This window comes from Palaemon carinicauda, chromosome 42, assembly GCF_036898095.1.
Source record: "Palaemon carinicauda isolate YSFRI2023 chromosome 42, ASM3689809v2, whole genome shotgun sequence".
NCBI lineage: Eukaryota > Metazoa > Arthropoda > Malacostraca > Decapoda > Palaemonidae > Palaemon > Palaemon carinicauda.
Window position 1 is genome coordinate 35,660,249 of NC_090766.1, and position 27,500 is coordinate 35,687,748.

Below are 27,500 nucleotides of genomic sequence, written 5' to 3' on the forward strand. Positions count from 1 at the left end.
AAAGACAGGGAGGAACTTGGAGGAACATAAAAAAGACTGGAAGTTGGAGGAGCATCAAAAAGATAGGATGAAACTTGGAGGACCATAAAAAAGGCAGGAAGGAACTCGGGAGACCATCAAAAAGTCAGGAAGGAACTTGGAGGAACATCGAAAAGACAGGAAGTTGGAGGAGAATAAAAAAGACAGGAAGGATCTTGGAGGAGCCTCAGGAAGGATCTTGGAGGAGCCTCAAAAAGACATGAAGGACCTTGGAAGACCATAAAAAAAGACATAAGGCATTTAGCAAACGCGTTAAACAGATTTGAAGATAGCTGTGCAATAATCCCCCCTCCCTAATCTTACCCTTCCTTTCTCCTCTGGGGAATCAGCCAAAACAGCACACGCTAGGACAGCCAATACTGCCAGAGACAGTAACAGCCCCCTGTTATGTGTGGGCCTGAGAGACAGCATGGCTTGCACTACAGATGTGGTGGACTTGGACTCCTCTGCTGTACTGACGACTATCGCCGTGGACTATCAGGGTGTCACTCCTCAGACGAGTGTCGGTTGCCCCTTTTTCTGCCAGTATTTCACGACGTAGGTGTAACGTGTGGGTTGGGTTTTCTAATCAAACGAATAGTTGTTAACAAGTGTTGTAAAATGTGTCACGTAACTTTGATTGATGTCCCACTCAATTTTCGAGTGATTAGAAGTGGCACATGACTTCGGCAAGGACACCTGGATTACAAAAGCAGTTTGTGTGTGTGTCTTTGTTTCTGTTTGCTTACCTATTTTTTTTATGTAGAACAGGCTTACATAAGTCTTTTTGATAGTTTATACATAAAATTATTTTAATGTTACTGTTCTTAGAATATTTTATTCTAATTGTTCATGACTTCTGTTTCAGTTTATTTATGTCTTCATTTCCTTTCCTCACTGGGCTATTTTTCCCTGTTGGAGCCCTTGGACTTTGTGCATCCTGCTTTCCCAACTATGGTTATAGCTTAACTAATAATAATAATAATAATAATAATAATAATAATAATAATAATAATAATAATAATAATATCCCTTTTAGCATACTCCTATGCCATATAACGTCATATTATTCATTAGTCTATTTTCCTTTCTTCTCTTATCTATTGCTTAAATTATGACCCTTTCCTCGTTATTTTCCCTGTCAACGTGTAAGAATTCTCCTTCATTATTACCCAGTGTCATTTCTCCTTATCACTATTTATGATATCAATCTCTACTACTATATTTATTCTTTATTCCAAGATTGATTGATTTGAGGTTTTCTGGCATCCTGACATCTAAGGTCATTCAATTAAAACCATAAAAGCAAAGATGTCCTTATAAAAGTTAAATATATTTCAGAAGACTTGCTTCTGAAATAAAGCTAAAAATACCGCTAGCATGGTAAGACACATCATGTCCAAGAATCTTGGCAAGGATGAACCTGCCTTCCTCACCTCGAGCCTCAAACAGATATATATTTCTTTCTGTGCTATAAGTGGGGCATTCGGTCAACAAATGACTCAGTGTCGCAATATGGCTTGTATTTGCTAGTTAAGACCAAGAGACCGTGCCCAAATTCATGTCGCAATATGGCTTTTATGGGCTGGTTAAAACCAAGAGCCCGTGCCCAAATTCAAGTTGCAATATGGCTTGTATTGGCCAGTTAAGACCAAGAGCCCGTGCCCAAATTCATGTCGCAATATGGCTTGTATTGGCCAGTTAAGACCAAGAGCCCGTGCCCAAATTCATGTCGCAATAGGGCTTGTATTAGCCAGTTAAGACCAAGAGCCCGTGCCCAAATTCATGTCGCAATAGGGCTTGTATTAGCCAGTTAAGACCAAGAGCTTGTGCCCAAATTCACCTAACTCTTATAGTATGTCCATTAGGATGCTGAAGATCAGCGGAATTCTTGGTATAGATGGAATAGTTTCAGTTGATTGATCATAAACACTAATCAAGACGATTGAATGTCAGATATCGATAAATTCCACTAAAGCTTTTCAGGGAAAATCGTAAATTGTCCTTTAGTTTTATTCGATCTGAAAATAATGACCAAAAGATGCGGAATCGCGTCTCGAAGTATCTTTGTATGTCCGCCGACAAATGCAGAGATGTACAATACTGAGAAGTTCGTTGAAGCAACACTACTGTAGAGATACGGCATTCTGTTGAACAGGAGTTCGAGACCCGCTGTAGCTCGATAGTTGCTTTTAGTGTCTTACAACCTCCCCATTCCTGGTCCTAGCTTGTGTGGAGAGGGGCATTGGGTACTGATCATATGTATATGGTCAGTCTCTTGGGCATTGTCACTGTACCTGCCAAGTCATCAGCATCCATTGCCTGGCCCTCCTTGGTTCCAGTTTGGATGGAGAGGGGGCTTGGGGGCTAATAATATGTATACATATTCAGTCTTTTGGGCATTGCCTCTGCCACTCATGAGCGACCTTTAAGTGCAGGGTGGTGGCCGATGTGGTAACCTCATCCTTGACTGGTGAACGCCAGACTGGGGTTTCGAGTCCCGCTCAAACTCGTTAGATTCTTTGGTCGCTGCAACTTCACCATCCTTGTGAGCTAAGGATGGGGGTTTGGGGGAGCCTATAGGTCTATCTGCTTAGTTATCAGCAGCCATTGCTTGGCCCTCCATGGTCCTAGCTTGGGTGGAGAGGGGGCTTTGGCGCTGATCATATGTTTATATGGTCAGTCTCTGGGGCATTGCCCTGCTTGGTAGAGCAATGTTACTGTCCCTTGCCTCTGCCATTCATGGGCGGCCTTTAAACCTTTAAATAGCATGGTGATTATGAGATTGTTGTAGCCTATGGGAAACGTCCCTGTCAGGCATCGTGTTGGACGTGAGTTGGAGATAGATCCGCTCAAACTCGATAGTTTCTATTAGTGTCTACAAGACTGCAACTTTACCATCCTTGTGAGCAAGGGATGGACGGTTTGGGGAGCTTATAGGTCTACATGTTGAATCATCAGCAGCCCATTGCTTGGCCCTCTCTTGTCCTAGGTTGATGTAAAGGCTGCTTGGGCGCTGCTTGTATATATGTATATGGTTAGTCTCTAGGGTATTATCGTGTCCCTTGCCTTGGCCGTTCATGAGCCACCTTAAAAAAAAAGAAAAAAAAAAGAAGTATCTTAGGACGTACCCAGTTCTATGGAACACTTGGAACGTATCTTAGGACGTAACCAGTTCTATGGAACACTTGGAACGTATCTTAGGACGTACCCAGTTCTATGGAACACTTGAAACGTATCTTATGACGTTCCCAGTTCCATGGAACACATGGAACACTTGGAACGTATCTTAGGACGTACCCAGTTCTATGGAACACTTGGAACGTATCTCAAGACGTACCCAGTTCTATGGAACACTTGGAACGTATTTTAGGACGTACCCAGTTCTATGGAACACTTGGAACGTATCTTAGGACGTACCTAGTTCTATGGAACACATGGAACACTTGGAACGTATCTTAGGACGTACCCAGTTCTATGGAACACTTGGAACGTATCTTATGACGTTCCCAGTTCCATGGAACACTTGGAACGTATCTTAGGACGTACTTAGTTCTATGTAACACATGGAACACTTGGAATGTATCTCAGGACGTACCCAGTTCTATGGAACACTTGGAACGTATCTTAGGACGTAATCAGTTCTATGGAACACTTGGAACATATCTTAAGACGTACCCAGTTTTATGGAACACTTGGAACGTATTTTAGGATGTACCCAGTTCTATGGAACACTTGGAACGTATCTTATGACATACCTAGTTCTATGGAACACATGGAACACTTGGAACATATCTTAGGACGTAACCAGTTCTATGGAACACTTGGAACGTATCTTAGGACGTGTCCAGTTCTAAGGAACACTTGAAACGTATCATAGGACGTACCCAGTTCTATGGAACACTTGGAACGTATTTTAGGACTTACTCAGTTTTATGGGACACTTGGAACGTATCTTAGGACGTAACCAGTTCTATGGAACACTTGGAACGTATTTTAGGACGTACCCAGTTCTATGGAACACTTGGAACGTATCTTAGGACGTACCCAGTTCTATGGAACACTTGGAACATATCTTAGGACGTACCCAGTTCTATGGAACACATGGAACACTTGGAACGTATCTTAGGACGTACCCAGTTTTATGGAACACTTGGAACGTGTCTTAGGACGTACCCAGTTCTATGGAACACTTGGAACGTATCTTAGGACGTGCCCAGTTCTATGAAACACTTGGAACATATCTAAGGACGTGCCCAATTCTATGGAACACTTGGAACGTATCTTAGGACGTACCCAGCTCTATGGAACACTAGGAACGTTTTCCTCAATCCATGTATTACTATTTGATTAGAAAATTTATGTACCATTAACAAATACTATGATTATTTTCCAGTTTTTATTTCGTGATAACGGACAGTTTTTATTTCGTGATAAAGGACAGTTTTCACTCTTCATTATACATAATAACCCTTACACTGACCCTATGAGGTCAAGATTTCAAGGTTCCTACTGTGTCTGAATAAGCCAAGTCAATCGGTCCAGTAGTTTTATTATTATTATTATTATTATTATTATTATTATTATTATTATTAATTGCTAAGCTACAACGCTAATTGAAAAAGATGGATGCTATAAGCCCAGGGGCCCCAACAGGGAAAATATCCCAGTGAGGAAAGGGATCAAGGAAAAATAAAATATTCTAAGAACGGTAACAACATTAAAATAAATATTTTATATATAAACTTTAAATAATTTAACAAAACAAGAGGAAGGGAAATTAGATAGAATACTGTGCCCGAGTGTACCCTCAAGCAAGAGAACTCTCACCCAAGACAGTGGAAGACCATGGTACAGAGGCTATGGCACAACCAAGACTACAGAACAATGGTTTGATTTTGGAGTGTCCTTCTCCTAGAAGAGCTGCTTATCATAGCTAAAGAGTCTCCTCTACCATTACCAAGAGGAAAGTAGCCACTGGCCAATTACAGTGCAGTAGTTAATCCCTTGAGTGAAGAAAAATTGTTTGGTAATCTCAGTGTTGTCAGGTGTATGAGGGCAGAGGAGAATCTGTAAAGAATATGCCAGACTATTCGGTGTATGAGTAGGCATTGAGAAATTGAATCGTAACCAAAGAGAAGGATCCAATGTAGTACTGTCTGGCCAGTCAAAGGACCCCATAAATCTCTAGTGGTAGTATCTCAACGGGCGTAGTTTTCCATTAAACATGACAACCACTTTATAATATGAGGTTCCTTAACGCCTTTGATAATTGTAGTGATTGCTAATGTAAAGTTATCAGCTCCTTATCTCTCTTTATCCAAACTTACATTTCTTTCTGATAACTAATAAATTTTTATTAATTGTACGATTATGATGTAATGTAATAACAAGATTTTCCTTGTTTCAAATGATAGTTTGACTTCAGTTTTCGAGGTTAAGTCTGGCCTATAGTTAATAAGTCAATAGGTTTAGATACTACAGATAATTGAACTCATTCTGATTCCACTTTGTTCAGCTTTCCTACTGGTAGTAGGTTGGCCAGGGCACCAGCCGACCGTTGAGATACTACTACTAGAGAGTTAAGGGTTCCTTTGACTGGCCAGACACTACATTGGATTCCTCTCTCTGGTTACGGCCCAATTTTCTTTTGCCTTCACATACACCGAATAGTCTGGTCTATTCTTTACAGATTCTCCTCTGTCCTCATACACCTAACAACGCTGAGATTACCAAACAGTTCTTCACTCAAGGGATTAACTCCTGCAATGTACTTATTCAGTGGCTACTTTCGTCTTGGTAAGGGTAGAAGAGACAGTTCCAGTACGTAACTCTTCTAGGAGAAGGGTGCTCCAAAATCAAACCATTGTTCTCTAGTCTTGCGTAGTGCCATAGCCTCTGTACCATTGCAGGTAGTAGGTTGGCCAGGGCACCGGCCACCCGTTGAGATACTACCGCTGGAGAGTTATAGGGTCCTTTGACTGGCCAGACAGTACTACGTTGAATCCTTCTCTCTGGTTACGGTTGACTTTCCCCTTGCCTGCGCATACACGGAATAATCTAGCCTATTCTTTATAGATTCTCCCCTGTCCTCATACACCTGACAACACTGAGATTACCAAATAATTCTTCTTCCCTTAAGGGGTTAACTACTGCACTGTAATTGGTCAGTGGCTACTTTCCTCTTGGTAATGGTAGAAGAGACGCTTTACTTATGGTAAGCAGCTCTTCTAAGAGGAGGACACTCCAAAATCAAACCATTGTTCTGTAGTCTTGGTTGTGCCATAGCCTCTGTACCATGGTCTTCCAGTGTCTTGGGTTAGAGTTCTCTTACTTGAGGGTACACTCGGGCACACTATTCTATCTAATTTCTCTTCCTCTTGTTTTGTTAAAGTTTTCATAGTTTATATAGGAAATATTTATTTTGATGTTACTGCTCTTAAAATTTTTTCTTTTGCCTTGTTTCCCTTCCTCGCTGGACTCTTTTCCCTGTTGGGGCCATAGCACCCTGCTTTTCCGATTAGGGTTGTAGCTTAGCAATTAATGATAATGATACATTTCAGTAATGCCATAGCCTCTGTACCATGGTCTACCACTTTCGTAAGGTAGAGTTCTCTTGCTTGAGGACACTTTAGCCCTTTATTCTATCTTATTTCTCTTATTCTTGTTATTTTTATGTTTTATAGTTTATATATAATGGATTTACTTTATTGTTATCGTTCTTAAACTTCTTTTATATTTTATTTATTCATTTCCTTTCCTCACTGCTTCTCCAACTAGGGTTGTAGCTTAGCAGGTAATAATGAAAATATTAATAATAATAATAATAATAATAATAATAATAATAATGATAATAATAATAATAATAATAATAATAATAATAATAATAATGATTTGATGCCTAGTTTATTCGTTTATCTGCCATCCGAAGATATTATCGGTTCTTTTTTATTTATGGCACTAGTGTACACTACCCGACAAAAATGACTGCTAAATATTTAGTTACACACACACGCCCGCACACACACATCTTCAACCCTTCCCATCTTCTGGCCCTTTCTCAAGTACATTTTAACCAGGCAGTTTCCGCAATTTGTGGGAGATTGTGGTGGTACCTCCTCTCACCGAGGTATGAATACTCTCTCTCTCTCTCTCTCATACCCGAGGAAAGGGGAGAGACCAAGTAGTCATACGTCAGGCAATGCAGCTCAGTATGACTAGAAATATAGGGGAAGATTATTTACGAAGGCATTTTAATGCTCTGAGCTAACCCAGGTCTCAAAAATGAACATTTGTACCTAAACACTTGAAGAATAACTGTTAGGGAATACAGAGGCGTAGAGTGAATTCCGGAGTTTTGCTTGGATGAATTAACAGAGTGAGAACATGTTTAGCTAAATATAATAATTTTTATTCATGTGTCCTTTGAGGTGAATATGATAAAATGTCATCAAATATTTTTGTCAGAATTTATTTCATTAGATTGTGTGTGTGTGTGTGTGTGTGTGTGTGAGAGAGAGAGAGAGAGAGAGAGAGAGAGAGAGAGAGAGAGAGAGAGAGAGAGAGAGAGAGCCTTCTTGCCTTATTCTATGTTTTGGTTCCCCCAGGTCCCTCAGTGTGAGACGCCTCGTATATCCACCAGAGAATTGCTAATGCATCTTCCAGTTTTGGATGGTCTGGGATGTATCTTAAAGAGAGAGAGAGAGAGAGAGAGAGAGAGAGAGAGAGAGAGAGAGAGAGAGAGAGAGAGAGAGAGAGAGAGAGAGCCTTATTGCCTTATTCTATGTTTGGGTTCCCCCAGGTCCCTTAGTGTGAGGCACCTCGTATATCTACTAGAGAGTTGCTAATGCATCTTCCGGTGTATTTTGCATCTTCCAGTATTGGATGGTCTGGGATGCATCTTAGTGAGAGAGAGAGAGAGAGAGAGAGAGAGAGAGAGAGAGAGAGAGAGAGAGAGAGAGAGAGAGACTAAATAGGACACTATATAAAAATGATTTAATTATGAAGATGAAAGATGTTCTTCAGGTTATCTCCACTCCTAAATTTATTTACATTACATCCGATTAAAAACATTTATGTTATAAACCCCCTTTGATGAGTGAGAATATAAATCCACAACATTATAAATGCATTCTCCCAGCGAGGGTTATTTGATTTTAAATAATTAAACAAAGCTTATAGCATCCTCCTGAATTGAAAACAGGAAGCAAAATGTCAATATTCACTATAGTCAATTCTTTTTAGTCAGGCAGATTTGCACCAACGCGCAGCGGGTGCCCTTTTAGCTCGGACAAATTTCCTGCTATCTGATTGGTTATAATTATCTTGTCCAACTAATCAGCGATCAGGATTTTTTTTCCGAGCTAAAGGGGCACCCCTGCGAGTCAGTGCAAATCTGCCTCGCTGAAAAAAATTGACTACAGTTTTTTCCAAATGTGTATCTAGAAAGGTTAACAAAATTTAGATTACAACCAAATTTACGATTCAAGCTTTGACTACGTTAGTTACATTGATAAAGTCCACAACTCCTTGAGAAAATTTTAACTTAAACTTCGTCCTTATTGGCAACTTGCCCCCTGCCCCCCCCCCCCCCCCCCTCTTACATGTAGACGGAATATGAGACGTCGGAATGTAGGTTTTATTCATTTATTACAAAAGGTTCGTTCGTAAGTACACCGCACACAGCTACCCTCTCAGGAGGTGGGGGACTTGTCAACTCGAGCGCCCAAAGGCAACTAACTCCCTTCGCTACCAAAATGCAATCTTGTACAATAACATGCTGAGATATATGTTTTTTGGAATTCTCATGATTAAAGGGTTCATTTACTTTGTACAACACACATCAACATACATGAATTAGGAGACACATACTAAACTTGTTGCCTAGAATATCCTTTTTATTATCGTGGATATCAAAGATCTTAACTGGTCAAAGGATACTCGTGAAATGGCAAGGAAACGAACGTATATGATCAGTTTCTTAGCCATCTCTTCATCAACGGTTTGACCATAGTAGTAATAAATTGGATCGTCTATATATATATATATATATATATATATATATATATATATATATATATATATATATATATATATATAGATACACATATATATGCATATATGTATATATATGAATATATATCACTAACACTCGTGATTTCAATCAATGTAAATATCAAACAACAATAGCATTTAATGCCAAGTTCTATCTTGGGAATATATATATTTATATATATCCACTGGAATTCATTTATAGTAATAACTTCTGGTTGGGCAGAAATTCGAACACTTGCATATTCAGCCGAATCCATATATATATATATATATATATATATATATATATATATATATATATATATATATACATATATATATATATATATATATATATATATATATATATATATATATATATATATATATATATATATATATATATATATATATACACAAGGGGAACCTCTACATACAATTGTCTTTACATACGATTGATCCAACATCCGAAGTAAAATTCCATCAAATATTTGTCTCCACACCCGAAGTAATGCTCCAACATCCGATGTAGATCTCTTTTTACGATGGTAGATGGCAGCACGTAAGAGGGATGCCATTGAGCGTCGAGTGCTCTGTTCTCTGTTCTTGTTATGTATCGTGTGGTTGTCCTCGGTTTGGTCTGTTATTAACAGTGCTTATTTTCTTCCTTTTCTCACATTTCCTTTTTGATTTTACCTATAATCATGGTGCCTAAGAAGCTAAGTTTCAGTACAGGTAGGGGTGAGAAAAGGAAGAAGGCAATTCTTTCATTAGAATTGAAGCAAGAAATTATAGAAAAACATGAGAGCAGTGTGCATGTGAGTGATATGGCTAAACAATATGGCCGGAATAGGCCTATGATCTCGACGATAATCAAGCAGAAGGCAGCCATTATAGCAGATAAACCATCGAAGGGGATCACCATTATTACAAGACATCGTAGCAATACCCTGAAAGAGATAGAACGCCTTTTGTTGATAGGGATAAAGGACAAAGAGATTATTGGCAACGATCATTTGTGAGAAGGGCCAGCGTGATGAACAGAAAGAAAGAAAAAAGTGAAGCCAAGAAAACCAAGATAGCATTAACAAGCTCTTAAAAAAGTCCTCTCTCTTTTTCTGTTTCTCTCTAAACAGCATTAACATGTTCTTTAAATAAAATCTCTCTCTCTCTCTCTCTCTCTCTCTCTCTCTCTCTCTCTCTCTCTCTCTCTCTCTCTCTCTCTCTCTTGTTCTTCTTCGCTGTTACATTGTTAGAGACGTCTATTATTTTTTTTCTGAGAGTGAGAGAGAGAGAGAGAGAGAGAGAGAGAGAGAGAGAGAGATAGAGAGAGAGAGATAGAGAGAGATTAAATAAAAATGTGTTTGAGTACATATGATTTTTAACAGCGACTTATTGCCCTATTGCCTTGTTTTTTTTTTTTTTTTGGGGGGGGGTTCCCCAGGTCCCTCAGTGTGAGGCACCTCGTATATCCACCAGAGAGTTGCTAATGCATCTTCCGGTGTATTTTGCATCTTCCAGTCTTGGATGGTCTGGGATGCATCTTAGGTATTTATCGAGCTTATTCTTAAACACATTTACGCTCACTCCTGATATGTTTCTTAGATGAGCTGGCAGCACAGTAAATAGTCGCTGCATTATCGATGCTGGTGCGTAGTGGATTAATGTCCTGTGCGCCTTCCTTAGTTTTCCTGGTATAGTTTTTGGCACTATTAATCTACCTCGGCTTGCTCTTTCTGATATTTTTAGCTCCATGATGTTTTCAGCAATTCCTTCTATTTGCTTCCATGCTTGTATTATCATGTAGCGTTCTCTTCTCCTTTCTAGACTGTAAAGTTTTAAAATTTGCAGTCTTTCCCAGTAGTTAAGGTCCTTAACTTCTATTCTAGCAGTATAGGACCTTTGTACGCTCTCTATTTGTGCAATATCCTTTTGGTAGTGTGGGTACCATATCACATTGCAGTACTCGAGTGTACTACGTACATAAGTTTTGTAAAGCATAATCATGTGTTCAGCTTTTCTTGTCTTAAAGTGTCTGAATAACATTCCCGTTTTTGCTTTACATTTAGCCAACAGTGTTGCTATTTGGTCGTTGCATAACATATTCCTATTTAACATTACACCAAGGTCTTTAATTGCTTCCGTGTTTGTGATTGTCTCGTTATTAGGTCCCTTGTATGCATATACCATTCCTTCTCTGTTTCCATAATTCATTGATTGGAATTTATCGGAGTTAAATACCATCCTATTTATCTCCGCCCACTCATATATTTTGTTTAGATCTCTTTGTAGTGAGTTCCTATCTTCATCACAAGTAATTTCTCTACTTATTCTTGTATCATCGGCGAAACTTCTCACTACAGAGTTTTCAACATCACAGTCTATGTCTGATATCATAATAACAATCAGCAGTGCAGCTAATACAGTACCTTGTGGCACGCCAGATATTACCTGAGCTTCATCCGATTTCTCGTCATTTGCAACCACTATCTGTTTTCTGTTTTGCAGGAATTCTTTTACCCATTTTCATATCTTTCCCACAATATTATGCTTTTTAATTTTTTTTCTAATATATTATGGTCTACCTTGTCAAAGGTTTTTGCAAAATCTAGATAGATCACATCTGTGTCTATTTCATTTATCATATTTTTGTATATGTTTTCATAGTGTGCTATCAGTTGGGTTTGTGTACTTGTTCCGGGCGCAAAACCGTGTTGACCTATATTAAACAAATTATTTTTAACCAAATGATCCATTATTTTCTTTTTTATTACCCTCTCATACACTTTCATAATATGTGATGTTAGACTAACAGGTCTATAATTGCTTGCCTCTAGTCTTGATCCACTTTTGAAGATAGGGGTTATATAAGCTAATTTATGTTTAACATATATCTCGCTCATATCTACACTTTGTCTTAGCAGTATTGCAAGTGGCTTCGCGATAGTGTTTGCAGTTTTTTTTTAACAAAATCGCTGAAACTTCATCTGGTCCGGCTGCTGATCCATTTTTAATTTCGTTTATAGCCTTGACAACATTTTCTTCTCTCATTTCTGTTTCATTATTCTCATTCGCAATTCTTGGCGTGAACTCACTCTTATATTTTTCTGCTAATATGTTGCATATTTCCTTTTTTTTTATTCGTAAGCCGTCCTTCAATTCTTAGAGGGCCTATTTCTAATCTCCCTTTATTCATCTTTTTTGCATAGGAGTAAAGTACTTTGGGTTTTTTTTTATATTTTGAAGTGTCCTTTCTTCTAAGTCCATTTTTTCATTTTCTTTTGTCTGTATAATCTTTTGTTCTGCACTTCTATCTTACATTTTATTTCCATCATTTTCCACACATTTTTTTCTTTTGCAAGATTTTTCTTCCACTTTCTAATTTTCCGAAATAAAATCTTTCTTTCTCTTGGTATGCATGTCTTTTGTATATTGTTTTTCTTCGGTACATATTTTTCAACCATTTTCTCCAGTATTTTGTACAGTATGTCCGTATTTACCTGTATATTATCACTTATAAACACATTTTCCATTCTTTATTCAGTTCTTCATTTATTTCAGACCATTTTATATTCTTACTATAAAAATTATATTTTCCATATCCTTCCCAACGTTTTGTGCTTTGATTAATTCTGTGATCACTTGCTTTGGAATAGACTATTAATTGTATGACATTATAGTCTGAAATTCCCGTGTTATACACTATTATTTCTTTAACACAATTCACCTCATTCACAAATACTAGATCTAGGACATTTTCCTTTCTTGTTGGAATGTGGTTTATTTGTTGCATATTATGTTCTAATAGTGTATCTTAAAGCTTTTCAAATTGCCTCTGATCTTCTGCGCTACTATTACTCTCTTTTTCATATGTATACATACAACCACTTTCTTCTATCTGTTCTTTCCAATCCACGAAAGGAAAGTTAAAATCTCCGGATAGGAGTATATTCCAGTCTTTATGGTTTCTACATATATCATCTATTTTTTCTATTATTATGTCAAACTCCTTAGTATTTGGGGGTCTGTAAACTACATTCTCTAGTTTTTCAGATTAAAATTCTACTGCAATCAATTCACATTCTGTGTTGCTGTATTTTTCACAGACTTTTCCTTGATGTATGTCTCTTCCATATATTGTGGTTCCCCCTTGATTCCTATTTGTTCTGTCTGATCTAAAAGTTTGGAAACCCTTTATCTGGTCATCACTGCCAGTCTCTTGGGAATACCATGATTCACTTATATTTAATATATCTATATTTTCAATTTAGGTTAGTTCTTCTAAGAACTCTATTTTCTTTTTAGAGTTACTCGTGACTAAACCCTGTGCATTCATCACTATTATGGTTTGTGTTTCATCCCCTTTATCTAATATTGGTAATATGGATTTTCCCATGGTCCCTTCCTGTTCTGATATGATGTTCTTTTCTTCATTTCCCGGAATTCTGCCATTAAAAAATCCAACTTTTCTATTATATTTGCTCTTTCACTTTCATATTTATTTTTGTGTGTATACCTGCAATTATCCCCATATCTGCACCAACCCCTGGCATTATAGATGCATTCTTTGTAGTTGGGCTCTAAATGTGCAGATTTGGGTTGAAAGGCCTCATATCTTGGGGCTTTTGGTGCCTGCTTTTTTGTTTCTTTTTTTGTTTCATTTTTGCTTTCATTTTTCTTTTCAGTTTGCTGAGTTTTCTTACTTTCATTCATGGTTGCAGGATGCATATATCGACATTTTTTGTTGAAACTGCATCCTTTTCCTTCTTTTAGGTTTTTGCATAAATTTGGATGGAGATCTCTGCATTCGTCTCCATATCCGTCTAAATACGCACGTTAACCATATATTTCATAATTATGGCATATCTTAGGATGCTTGTAGTAGCATCTTTCGCCTAATCTACAATTCCCTCTTTTCAGCAAATTGCAGACTATATCTTTCTTTTCTTTTTTTTTCTTGTTCTTGCTCTTCCCTAAAAGTATGTCGGTCCGGGTAGTCTCTTGGGTCTATTATTTGTTTCCATCTGATAATTTATTTCTTCGTAGGTATGTTGTTGGATGGCATCATAAGTTATATCAATGATTTCCTCTGCACCCTTACACATATCCTGTTCATTTTTCTCTTCTCCTTCTTAGGCCATGGGGCATAAGCTGTAGGGGGCTTAGGTTTTGAGTTCGTGGCCACTTTCTTGGGGCAAGTTGATTCCACTTGATTTTGAACCATGGGGGTCAGGACAATCAGAATATGCAAAGTTCCCGCAAAAATTGTTGCTCCTTAATTAGTTATAGGCCATTAACTAACCAATTAGTCATCAGAAGTGAAAATGACCAAAAACACAAAGATGATTTATATTCAGTAGAAAACATTTTATTTACGGTTTTTAAGAATGAGTACAGTGTTGTACATATGTATCATAACATGTGATTAACATTATGCAATAGAAATGTAAACAACAGCACCCTGGTGGTGGTATTATGAACTACACTGTTAACTTGACTTCCAGGTTTATCATAAATGTCCAATAACCTTTGCTTTAAGTGTGCAACCAAAATCAAATTCAACTTTTACAGACTTTAAGAGATCACAACTATAAAATGACACAAAAAATAGAACCAACAACAATAAAAGGACACCGAAAATAGAACCAGAGTCAAATTTACCCTCATAAACCTAGCAAAATTGACAAGAATCCTTCGGAGATAAAGTAGTGTTTTCCCACCATAGCAAATAATCATGAATTAGAAATTAAGTAGGGCCTATTGCCGCAAATTTTTCTCACGAGATGGAACTGTACTGCAAAGCAGCGCTCCACCATTCACTAGTATTCATCATCAGATACATCAGAGTCAGAAAAGTCAGAGCCAGAGTCAGAGACGTCAGGGTCAGATACACTTTCTGTCTCAGGAATCCTATTAGTGCAGTTCTCAACCTGACACCTGCATAAGTCACTACAAGGAAGATTCCTTTTGCTGCATGAGCAAGCACCCTTGCACCCACCTTTCTAGCACTTGCAGTTCACAGTTTTTAGTACACTAGGGGGAGCTGGGTCATCAGCCATCCATTTAAAGACAAGGGTGTCACCAGTAATCTTCGAGCCATGACCATTGTGAGATGGAGCATGCATGATTGGCTGAAGGGACCTACAGTGAATTGCTGCCTGATAGTTTGCCCCTTTTTACATGATGCAGCAGACAATCATGGTTTGGAGGCAGCATCCGAGAGTCTGATTTTCATGTCAGCCGGAACATGTTGTATCTTGCAACATTTACTTCCGAGCATTCTTTCTGACCATACAGTGTGCAGACAAATTTCTCAAACATGGGCAAGATGGAAGCTGATGCTTCCCATTCTGTTCCCAACTCTGCAAACATATTGACATATTCAACAGTTTTGTTGAATATGTCAAGGGGTTTCACCTTTCCCTTCCCTTTGAATGCACTAACCGAGTCGCACCCAGTAAAAACATGCATACCAAGAAGAGTTCGACATTTTTCTGCCCCAAGTTTCTCAGCCAGTTTGGGAATGCAGATAATTCGTCGCTTGTCCCCAGCACCAGTTTGAAATAGCAAATCAGCAGGGATTTCCTGAGCTAGTGCTAGGGATATCATAAAAACATCGGTATCTGGACTACTTATTATAACTGTTGAGATGTTTCTAGCAGCATGACTTGCATGCAACAGTAATATTCGTATCAGCCTCTTCATGGTCACAGAAGAGGTCAGACACTTCAATGATCATAATTTTACCATCAACTGTAGCTATAGAGTGGCACTTTTCTCCATGTGAGACAACCAATGCAATAGGTCCAAAAACCTGGGGCTTACATTTCACCCATGTTTCATAAAGAAACTCCATGAGGTTTTCTTTATTCGACCCCTCAGCCAAGAACTTTTTAAACTGTTTTGGGGTCTTTTGGTCAGGCCTAGTGATTTTGACCAATTGAGCCCCACTGGCTGCTCTGCGACCTCGCTCACAGTTTTTTATACTGTGTGTTGGATAGCGATCACACACAAAGTCGACCCTTTGGCAGACATACTGGTTACCTAACCTGATAAGGTCAACCAAAAGCTTGTCTGCAAACATCCCAAATGTAGCTGGAATGTTTTGTGCCTGCTGAATAAATCCCATTCCATCAATCACCAAAGCAGACCCTGGAGGTATGTCCTCTATATTCACACACTCAGCCCGACCCTCCAACTTCTTCATCAACTTTGCTTTATCTGTTTTAGTAATGGTATCATTGCCAGTTGCCAAAGTCAAAGGTACAGGTGTCAATGATTAAGCCAAGAGTTTCTTTAAATCTACTTCCCTACTCCTGCCAATAATCAGGAGGCGATTAAACATGTCATTAGTGGCTTTGAGTAGCACTGTTTCAGACTCGACTTTAACCTTTGATGTTTTTGCAACTGTGGCAAAGGTCTTCAATTTCTTTAATTTGATTGGCTCAAATAGTTTCTCAGGCTCTGATTTCAATCTGGACTCTTCAAATTCTTTGATAGCATCAGCCCCTTTCCCATAATCATTTCAAGGTCGGACCTCACATTAGATGGAGCTACAGTGCCGGGGCAAATGTTAATTTGGTCCTCCCCTGAATACTCAAATGGATTAACCATTGAGTTTATGGTTGACATTATACTCCTAACTGCTGTCTCATCATGTTTTATTCGAGTTTCATCCAGGTCTTTCCATCCCCTTTCTGTTTCTCCCTTCCCAGCCATATTTTCACATTCCTTAGCAATTGCTGCCCGCTGATGGTGACTTAATAGCCACCTGTTCACGGCACCCTTATCTAGGGTCTAGCCTTTCATACCCCCTTAGTTTTCGAATCCCTATTCAGGGTCTGCTCAATTGCCATATCACAGGCAACTGCAGAAAATCCATATCTGTCCTGCCTCTGGACAACAAAGTTCCCCTCCTTAAATTGTTGGTCAATTTCAGGGTGCGTATCAACAAGGCTTGCCATCTCTGAAATATATGCAGGTAAATATCGGGCATAGTTCACTCTGTCATAAGCAAAGTACCATGGAAGGATTTTTTTCAGTGTAGCTAGGTGCAGCTCCCAATTACCCTCCCTGGTGGCTCTCAGAAGACAAAGGAGATTTTATACCATGTCAAGGTATGATGACCAGTAATCAAAGGTTGGTTTCTCTGACCTTTCTTTTTCAACAAAGGCATCATACGAGTCAATTACACCCTTGAATTCATCCTGGTTCATGATATCATACAGTTGGGCTGTAGGCCCAGAATTCAACAACTTTCTGACACCTTTGAGACAGTTAACAGTTCACCTGGACTGCATGACTCTGTGAATGACCTCAACCTCAAGCGGCTAAGGGCTTCAAACATTAACTTGTGGGCTCTCACACTACGGTTGTAGTGATGTCCACTAAGTATGCCAATAACAGATCCCTGTGCAACAACTTCAGCTTCTATGAGGATATCTTCGAGACCAGAATTTTGAAACCTCTTTCCAAATGTAGCCATGTATGCCATGGTTGTGTGAAAGTCCCCCAACCGGACCACTAACCTTTCTTTAAATGTATCATCTTACCACCGGATTTGCTGTGCTTTGGCATATATAGCCTGGTCAAAGACCAAAGCAATATGCTCGAGTTCCAGCTCATCAGCAATGCCAATGCTCTGCTTCAGAATTGTATACATTGTGTCCATGTTAGTTGGACTTGCATCTATAACTGGGAGGTTTCCCAGTTTGGTAACTGGTGGAAGCTCATGAAGTTCTGAGTAAATGCTCTGCTTCAGAATTGTATACACAGTGGCCATGTTAGTTGGACTTGCATCTATAACTGGGAGGTATCCCAGTTTGGTAACTGGTGGAAGCTCATGAAGTTCTAAGTAAAGCTGGGTATTAAACCCAGTCCAGCCAGGGAGGGGCTTTTCACTCTCAGTAAATTTGCTAATGCAATAAGCAGAGTCAAGAACATTTGCTTGCTGAAGCTGTTGTGACCTGGCATCAAGTATGCTGTTTTCACCAGTTTGAGGTGATGGGCCAACTCGTCTTTTCTTGTGGTAAATCTCTATTACATTAGGGGGTGCATCTATGGTACGCTTCCTGCTTCTTTTACGTTTCAATGCAGCAGGTTGCACAGTATCTGAGGTTGTTGGTTGCACATCATCAAGCCCTGGCCCAGACATTTGAAGAAGAAGACCATTAGTATTATGTGTAGTCGCACCTCCAGTCACTGTTTCTTCCCTGAAATTATTATTGTCCCAGACAATGGTGGTATGCACCCCTTTGGCAAAGCCCTCTGGCACAAGACTTTTGCGGTCAAGTTGTCTTTTCGCCAGTGCTGTATCATATTTCGAGCACTGTAGTATGGCTCGATGAATGCCCCAAACCATTGAGAATACCAATAATATTTGATGACCCAGTCATATGCCGCAAAGTCATCCCAAGAGCAACATGCTTTGGCATTGGCCTTTTCCCCTTTGATGCTAAGTTCACAAGGTCTTGCGCAATAGAGCGAAGCTTTCGTTTGTTATCATCAGTAGTTGCCACATACTTTCCCAACTCAACCTCATCTGAAACTCCAGTAGCCCAAGCAAGGAAATTGAACAATTTTGGAGGAATTAATGTTTCAGCACTATGACTTTTAATATCGCTTGCAGTAGGTGGCCAAACATCATTCAGACCAGGAATGTCAGCAATGACATTTTTCAAAACCAAACCAGACATGTACAGCATAGAGCGATCTATATCAAAATGATTACTTTCATTACTTTCCAATCCATCATCCGGATCTTCCTCAGATGATGCTGAGGTAGAAGAACCCAAGTTATCTACAAGAACACACTTATTTTCTTCAGCACAAACTATCTCAGAGGCATTGCGCTTTGAAGGCCTTATAAACTGAAGTGAAGGATACTTTTTAAGTAACTTGTTTTTCAAGAAAGCAGTTTTTATCTCAATAGAGCCATCAGTGTTTTCAAAGTTTGTCAAAGTCTTCACATAGAGTTCTTTTAGTTTTGTCATTCGTAGCACCTCCTATTTGTTTATGATGCGATCTTTTACCACAGTTTTACAGAAGTCATGGAAGGCTTGAGTCTCAGGTGAAGAGTGACTTGTCTTGATGTCCTTATTATCGTCTCTTGTCATGAACGAGACATATCTCTTGTAGCATGACTGATGGTAACGCACTTCCAGGGCAACACAAGCCTGCTCTCGGCCAGCCAGTTCTTTGAGTATAGACTCATCATTTAAGACCAATAGGATCGCCAGCAGTTCACAAGATAGGGACATTACCAATAGGCTATAGAACTTGAGCGGGTCTCGAACTGATTTATCCATTTATTTCCTTATTTCCTTTCCTCACTGGGATATTTTTCCCCGTTGGAGCCCTTGTACATAAATGTGGAAAACAAGAGGATGAGAAATCAGATAGAATAATGTGCCCGAGTGTACCCTCAAGCAAGAAAACTATAACCCAAGACAGTGGAAGACCATGGTACAGAGGCTATGGCACTATCCAAGACTCAGAGAACAATGGTCTGATTTTGGAGTGTCCTTCCCCTAGAAGAGCTGCTAACCAAAGCTAGAGTCTCTTCTACCCTTACCAAGAGGAGAGTAGCCACTGAACAATTACAGTGCAGCAGTTAACCCCTTGGGTGAAGAAGATTGTTTGATAATCACAGTGTTTTCAGGTTTAAACAGAGGAGAATATGTACAGATTAGGCCAGACCATTCGGTGAATGAGTAGGTAAAAGGGAAAATGAACCGTAACCAAAGAGAAGGATCCCAAGAAGTACTGTCTGGCCAGTCAAAGGACCCAGTATCTCTCTCTAACAGTAGTATCTCAACGGGTGACATTCCATATATTTGACCTAGATGGGAAAGAAAATACCATTTATTCGTACCAGACCTGACAGTGAGGTAGAAAATTAGATGGCGAGATAAGGTGAAGGATGATCTGGAAGAAAGAGGTTTGGTGGAAGAGGAGGCCTTTGATAGAAGGCATTGGATAGGGCGCATCGGATAACCGACCCCTTGATGTTGGGATGATGAAAGAAGACGTAGAAATTATATGAAAAAATAACTTTTCACAATTATAATTAAAGTATATTTATCATCAAAAATTGAATCTTTCTTTGATAAGAAAAAAAAAGAAAAAGCCTTTGCTTTCTCTCAGATCCTAGTCTTATCTACATCGCGAAGTATATCTATGTGAAGAAAAATTAAATCTCTCCTTGAAAAGAAAAATAAACTATAGGGAAATTTACGCATGCAGGTTTTTCTTCTCGATATTTTTTTTTTTTTTTTTTTTTTTTTTGAGGGGAGGGGAGGTCTCTGTGTTCGGGGGGGGGGGGGGGGTGGTCTCTGTGCTGTAACGACTGAAAGTCTCAGAGCAGTTCACTCATAAATCATCTTCCGAGACTAAAATTTAAAAGGGGCGAAAATGGCAATTTCCAAACGTACACGAAATTGATTTTAAGGATGGACTACAACGTCCCTGCCTGATAATCTGTTTGGACTGGGGTTCGAGACCCGCTCAAGCTCGATAGTTTTTTTTTTTATTTGTAGTGTCTGCAACCTCACCATCCTTGTAAGCTAGAAATGGTTTGTTTGGAGCAGCGTATAGATCTACCAGCTGAATCAACATCAGCTCTTGTCTGGCCCTCCCTGGTCCTAGCATAATGGAGAGGAGGCTTGGTCACTGATCTTATGCATATATGGCCAGTATCCAGGGCATTGTCCTGCTAGCTAGGATATTATTACTGTCCCTTGTCTCTGCCACTTATGGGAGACATTTAAAGGTTTAAAGCCCTCTCATGAATGGCAGAGGCAAGGGACAATGACATTGCCCAATCAAACAGGACAGTACCCTAGAGACTGACCATATATACATATGATCAACACCAAAGCCTTCTGTCCACCCAAGCTAAGACCTAGGAAGGCCAGGCAATGGTTGCTAATGACTCAGCAAATAGACTTACAGGCTCCCCAAAACCCCCATCCTTAGCTCACAAGGATGGTAAGGTTGTAGCAACAAAAGGAACTAACAAGTTTGAGCAGGATTCGAACCCCAATCTGGTGATCAACAGGCTAAGTCCACGTTTCCCACAGGCCACCATAAACCTTAAATGGTGATTAGGAAAATATCAATGGAAATTATAAAGCGGTTTTTGTCTCCTATAAATGAATGACATGGCAGTAGTACATCTTTTTTTACTATGAGAAAGAAAGTAGTCGAAATGGTAAAATGCAAAGGAAGAAGAAGAAGAAGAAGAAAACTCCAGACTCTTAGAGCCAGCCGAAATGGTCGTACATTAAACAAGATAATAAATCTCATCAACACATTAAATCCTTTCCTTAATGCAGAAGCAAAGGGATATTATGTTTAAGGCAAGAATTTATGGCTCAATAAACCACATGTGTTCAAGAATTACGGCCATGAATTTCTGATAATTCTGAGGAGATTAACTTGTCTAGTGTACAGTAGCCGAGACTGAAGGAAATTACTTGAGATATACTTCAAAAGTATATGTTTGTGTCTAAGTAATGCCATAGCCTCTGTACCATGGTCTTCCACTGCCTTGGGTTAGAGTTCTCTCGCTTGGTTTAAAATGTCGTTGTGATCCGTCGAGAACCAGGAGAGTGGTTGGCTATCTGACACCCGCTTAAATATAATGCTCAACTAGAGGGGCACTCAGTAGAGCTTAGACCTCCACCACCGCAGCTTATTTCTCCACCTTTTGCCCTTTTACCAAGTTTCATTACTCTACGATTAAAATTGTGGTCAGGAAGCTGATCACAAACAAGCACACACAAGGAGGGGAGTAAAAACCTCCTTCCAACTTCGCTGGCGGCGGTAATTACTTACATTTCATATTCTGCAGTTCTGAGAACCAATGAAATATGGGAATCCCATCAAAGGACTAACATTTCATGATTTGATTTCCTGAAAACCAGGTTATGAAGGTAAGCCAGATAAAGGCCATACGGCCTGTTGCTGTCCGTCAAGGTAACATTTTAGCTTTTGATCTTGATAACCTTTAAAACAGTGCCATCCAGCAAATGGGACGATGATCAACAGCACACTGTTAAAAATTTGCCGTAAAAAAACATAGAAATCTTGGAATAAAAAAAAAAACGGATATATTATTTTTATTTTTATTATTATTATTATTATTATCCAAGCTACAACCCTAGTTGTAAAAGCAAGGTGCTATAAGCCCAAGGGCTCCGATAGGGAACAATAGCCCAATGAGGAAAGGAAATAAGGAAATAAATAAATGATGAGAGCAAATTAGCAATAAATCATTCTAAAATCAGTAACAACGTCAAAACAGATATGTCATATATAAACTATAAAAATACTTATGTCAGCCTGTTCAACATAAAAGCATTTGCTGCAATTTTGAACTTTTGAAGTTTTACTGATTCAACCACCCGATCAGGAAGATCATTCCACAACTTGGTCATAGCTGGAATAAAACCTCTAGAATAATGTGTAGTATTGAGCCTCATGATGGAGAAGGCCTGGATATTGACGTAAAGGAGTGACATTACGGTCACCAACCTGTAAAAGATAGTAACAAAGTAGGGTACAAATTTCGGTCGCCTGTAGTTTACTGAAATACGGCAGACAACAGCATATATTTTACGGAGAATTTCCGATCAACATTACGTTTTTTTTTTTTTTTTTTTTTTTTTTTTTTTATAACAGTTTAGCTCAGGAATGTATAAACTCGACGAACTGCTTGTAAACCATGTATTTGGATAATTGTCATTTTTAAACTAACTTTGTAGCTATTATTTTTTTTTCTTTTTATTTCTGTCGGAGGAGTGAGGATGTAACTGTTCCTAACTTTAAGTACCAATCCCTTAATTTCTATGACAGTACGATAGCGCTAGGTCAGAATTTCGTATTTCTGATCCTTCCTCCTCCTCAATGGTAACAATATGTGTGTGTGTGTGTATATATATATATATATATATATATATATATATATATATATATATAATATATATATATATATATATATATATCATCCTCATCATCAGCCGTAACTAGTCGGTTGCAGGACAAAGACCTCAGACGTGTCCTTCTTCTCGTGTCTGTTTATGTTCTTTTGGTAGGTTGTAGGTTGGCCAGGGCACCAGCCACCCGTTGAGACACAACCGCTAGAGAGTTATGGGGTCTTTTAACTGGCCAGAAAGTACTACATTGGATCCTTCTTTCTAGTTACGGTTCATTTTCCCTTTACCTACACACACACACACACACCGAATAGTCTGGCCTATTCATTGCATATTCTCCTCTGTCATATACCACAACACTCAGGTTACAAACAATTCTTTTTCTCTCAAGGGGTTAACTACTGCACTGTAATTGTTCAGTGGCCACTTTCCTCTTGCTAAGGGTAGAAGAGACTCTTTCGCTATGGTCAGCAGCTCTTCTAGGAGAAGGACACTTCAAAATCAAACCATTGTTCTCTAATGTTGGGTAGTGTCATAGCCTCTGTACCATGGTCATCCACTATCTTGAGTTAGAGTTCTCTTGCTTGAGAGTACATTTGGGCTCACTATTCTATCCTATCTCTCTTCTCTTGTTTTGTTAAAGTTTGTATAGTTTATATAGGAGATATTTATATTAATGTTATTTTTCTTAAGATAATTTAGTTTTCCTTGTTTCCTTTCCTCACTGTTCTATTTTCCCTGTTGGAGCCCCTGGGCTTATAGCATTCTGCTTTTTCAACTAGGGTTGTAGCTTAGCAAGTAATAATAATAATAATAATTATGCTAGTCTATACCCACAAATTTTTCTAAGCTCGTAAGTCCATCGTCTTCTCTTCCTATTCTGCTTCTTTTGCAATATCAAGGTATCCATTATGTTATATATATATATTATATATATATATATGTATGTATATATATCATATTTATGTATATCTATATTTATATATCATACATATGTATATGTATACGAACATATATATATATAATATATATATATTATGACATCTCATTAAACAATATTTGTCTAAAAAGTTATTAGCCAACCAAAATGTTTAGGTCCTGTCCCCACGGATGAAGAGTATTTCCTTCAGAAAATCAATGCAGCTGAAAACCCAAGACGATCGTCCTTCCGGTAAGCAGTTAAGAACAATTGAACTTCCAAGTCATTCACCGTAATGCATCATCTAATCAGGTCACAAATCAGCCTAATATCAGGGGGGGGGGGGGCATCTTATCCGCCCTTTCTGGCCCATAAACCATCAAATAAGCGAATGTCATCTTCACCTCAGGAGTTTGGGGAAGGGGGGAGGGGGGGGGAGGGGGGTTTCGTGGGGAAAAAGAAAAGGTTTAAACATGATTTATTATTCCCCATCTTCCCTCCCCCCCCCCCCCTCCCCAAAACTCCCAGGCTTAAAGGCAACCCCCCATTCGTCTTCGCTTAAATGTCAGGATCCTACGTTTTCCTCGTTGCTCAAGTGCTTTATCATTTTTCAATATTCGATAATTTTGCTGGGTGTTGTTATAATGAATATCTCGTTGTTGTTGTTGTTGTTTGTTGTTGTTGATATTTTTAATTTCATTATATCTATTATGAACAGTGTTGCCTGCATTTTAGTTCATAGCAAACAACAACAACAACAATAATAATAATAATAATAATAATAATAATAATAATAATAATAATAATAAATGTTTTTTAACATCAAACTATTTATAATTCCAAGAGCTATGTAAAGAATAATAATGGGAAATAACAATAAGGGACTGAAAAGAAAACAACATGGATACGAGAGCAAACTAAAGTAGAGGATATTCTAATAATATGTCCTGCAGTGGGACTGGTTACGGTTCATGATAAAGATGATATATATATATATATATATATGTGTGTGTGTGTGTGTGTGCGTGTATATATAATCTCCATCATATATATATACATACATATGTATATATACATATATGTGTATATATATATATATATATATATATGTATGTGTATATTATATATATATATATATATATGTAAATATATACATATATATATGTATATATATATATACAAATATATATATATATATATATATATATACATGTACACACACACACATATATATATATATATATGTGTGTGTGTGTGTGTATATGTATATATATATATATATATACATATACACACACAACACATATATATTATATATATATTATGTGTGTGTGTATATATATATACATATATATATATATATATATACATATATATATATATATATATATATATATTGTTTACCATTGAGCAGGAGGAAGGATCAGAAATACGAAATTTTTGACCTAGCGCTTTCGTACTGTCATAGGAATTCAGGGATCGGTACTTACTCCTCCGACAAAAAAAAAAAAAAAAAAAAAAAAAAAAAAACTACAAAGTTTTAAAAATGACAATAATCCAAATACATTGTTTACAAGCAGTTCATCTAGTTTATATATTCCTGAGCTACACTGTTATAAAAAAAAAAATTTTTTGATCGGAAATTCTCCGTAAAATATATTATGCGGGCGACCGTAATTTGTACCCTACTTTGTTACCAAGGTATATAGAGTGACCTTATTCTATATACCTTGGTCACTCCTTTACGTCAATATGCTGTATCCGTTTTTTGTAAAAGGGGAAAATGCCTGGCAACATTTATTCCAAAATTCTACACGGTTTTTTTTTTACGGCAAATTTTTTAACAGTGTACTTTTTATCATCGTCCCATTTGCTTGATTTCCACTTGTTAAAAGGTTATGAAGATCAAAAGCTAAAATGTTACCTCGACGGACAGCAATAGGCCGTATGGCCTTTATCTGGCTTACCTTCATAACCTGGTTTTCAGGAAATTAAGTCATGAAATGTTAGTCCTTTGATGTGATTCCCATATCTCATTGGTTCTCAGAACTGAAGAATATGAAATGTGAGTAATTACCTCCGCCAGTAAAGTTGGAAGGAGGTTATGTTTTTTACCCCCTGTTTGTATGTGTGTTTTTGTTTTTTTGTGAACAGCTTTCTAGCCACAATTCTAATCGTAGAGGTAATGAAACTTGTAGGGATCAGCTATTATGTAAAAAGCGGGGAAATGATTACATTTTTGGAAGGTCAAGGTCAAAAGGTCAAGGTCACGATCGAGGAAAACGGTCGAAAAATAAGCTTCCGGGGCGGAAGTATACGCCCCTACCGACTGCCCCTCTAAGTTTGGCCTTAAATGTTAGCGGGTGTCAGATAGCGAACCACTCGCCTGGTTCTCGATCAGAGCAACATTTGAAACGATTGCAAACGAAGCTGCCAAAGTCTGTATCATTTTTGAGAATGCTATGCGCGTACACACCTCAGGATTATGTATGTAATCGACGGACAAATTTGCTTAAAAGCAAATGGGTGTAACAGACTAATACACACACAAGCAAAGCCACTCCAACGCGTTCTTAAAACACAACAGACACCTCACACGTCTCGAACTGTCTACCTAACCGTGCCAGGACTCCTCGCTGCTGGGAGGAAGGACGCTGGTGACTGGTACAACACATGAACATACGCTAAGCGATGTCAGGCAGGGTAGCCGACTACGGTCCACCCCAAAAGCCAAATCAAAGAAGAAAATTGGAATTATGGTTCTTGATGCATTTTGAAAGACCTAATAAAACAACTGTTACTTAAAAGACGAATAAGACCGTGAGGAACATTAATAAAAAAAAACAACGTTTTTTGCACCCATGGAAGACCAAAGGTTCATATTACCTTCACCTTACATCGCAAATGTCACGTATTAAATGGGGTGGATTTTCATACACTCAAATATGAACCGAATTTGAAGTCTCTGTGACAACGCTCTCCAAAACATATGGCTGATTACGTGAAGTGGACATTTTGCTTGACCGTGACCTTGACCTTCCCAAAATTTAATAACATCAAACTTTTTACATAACAGCTAATCCCCCGCAATTTTCATTACTCTACGACAAAAAATTGTGTCCAGGAAGCTGTTCACGAACAAGCACACACACTAACAGGGGCGAAAACATAACCTCCTTCCAACTTCATTGGCGGAAGTAATAAGAAATCTTTCATGTATTGCAGATATGACAAAAACCTTCAATGCAAAATCTCTTTCACTGCAATTTCACTTGAGCGAATTCTATACTTTTGACTGATCAACTCTGTGAGGTATTAACCCTTGCGCTTCGGGACAGAATAATTTGGTATGCATGAGCGAGGGATCGAAACGTGAGGCGACCAAGAATGGGGAAGGAAGGAACGGAGGGGTTATGTGGAAGATATGAAAAAATTGACAAGAGCGGATTTTGAGATTGTATTATAAAGGGTAATTCATTACATGTCAGGGTTAGTGAATTGTTTAACACTACTTTGCAAGTCGTAAAAATCAGTGATAATTAGCAGTTATGAATAATAATAATAATAATAATAATAATAATAATAATAATAAT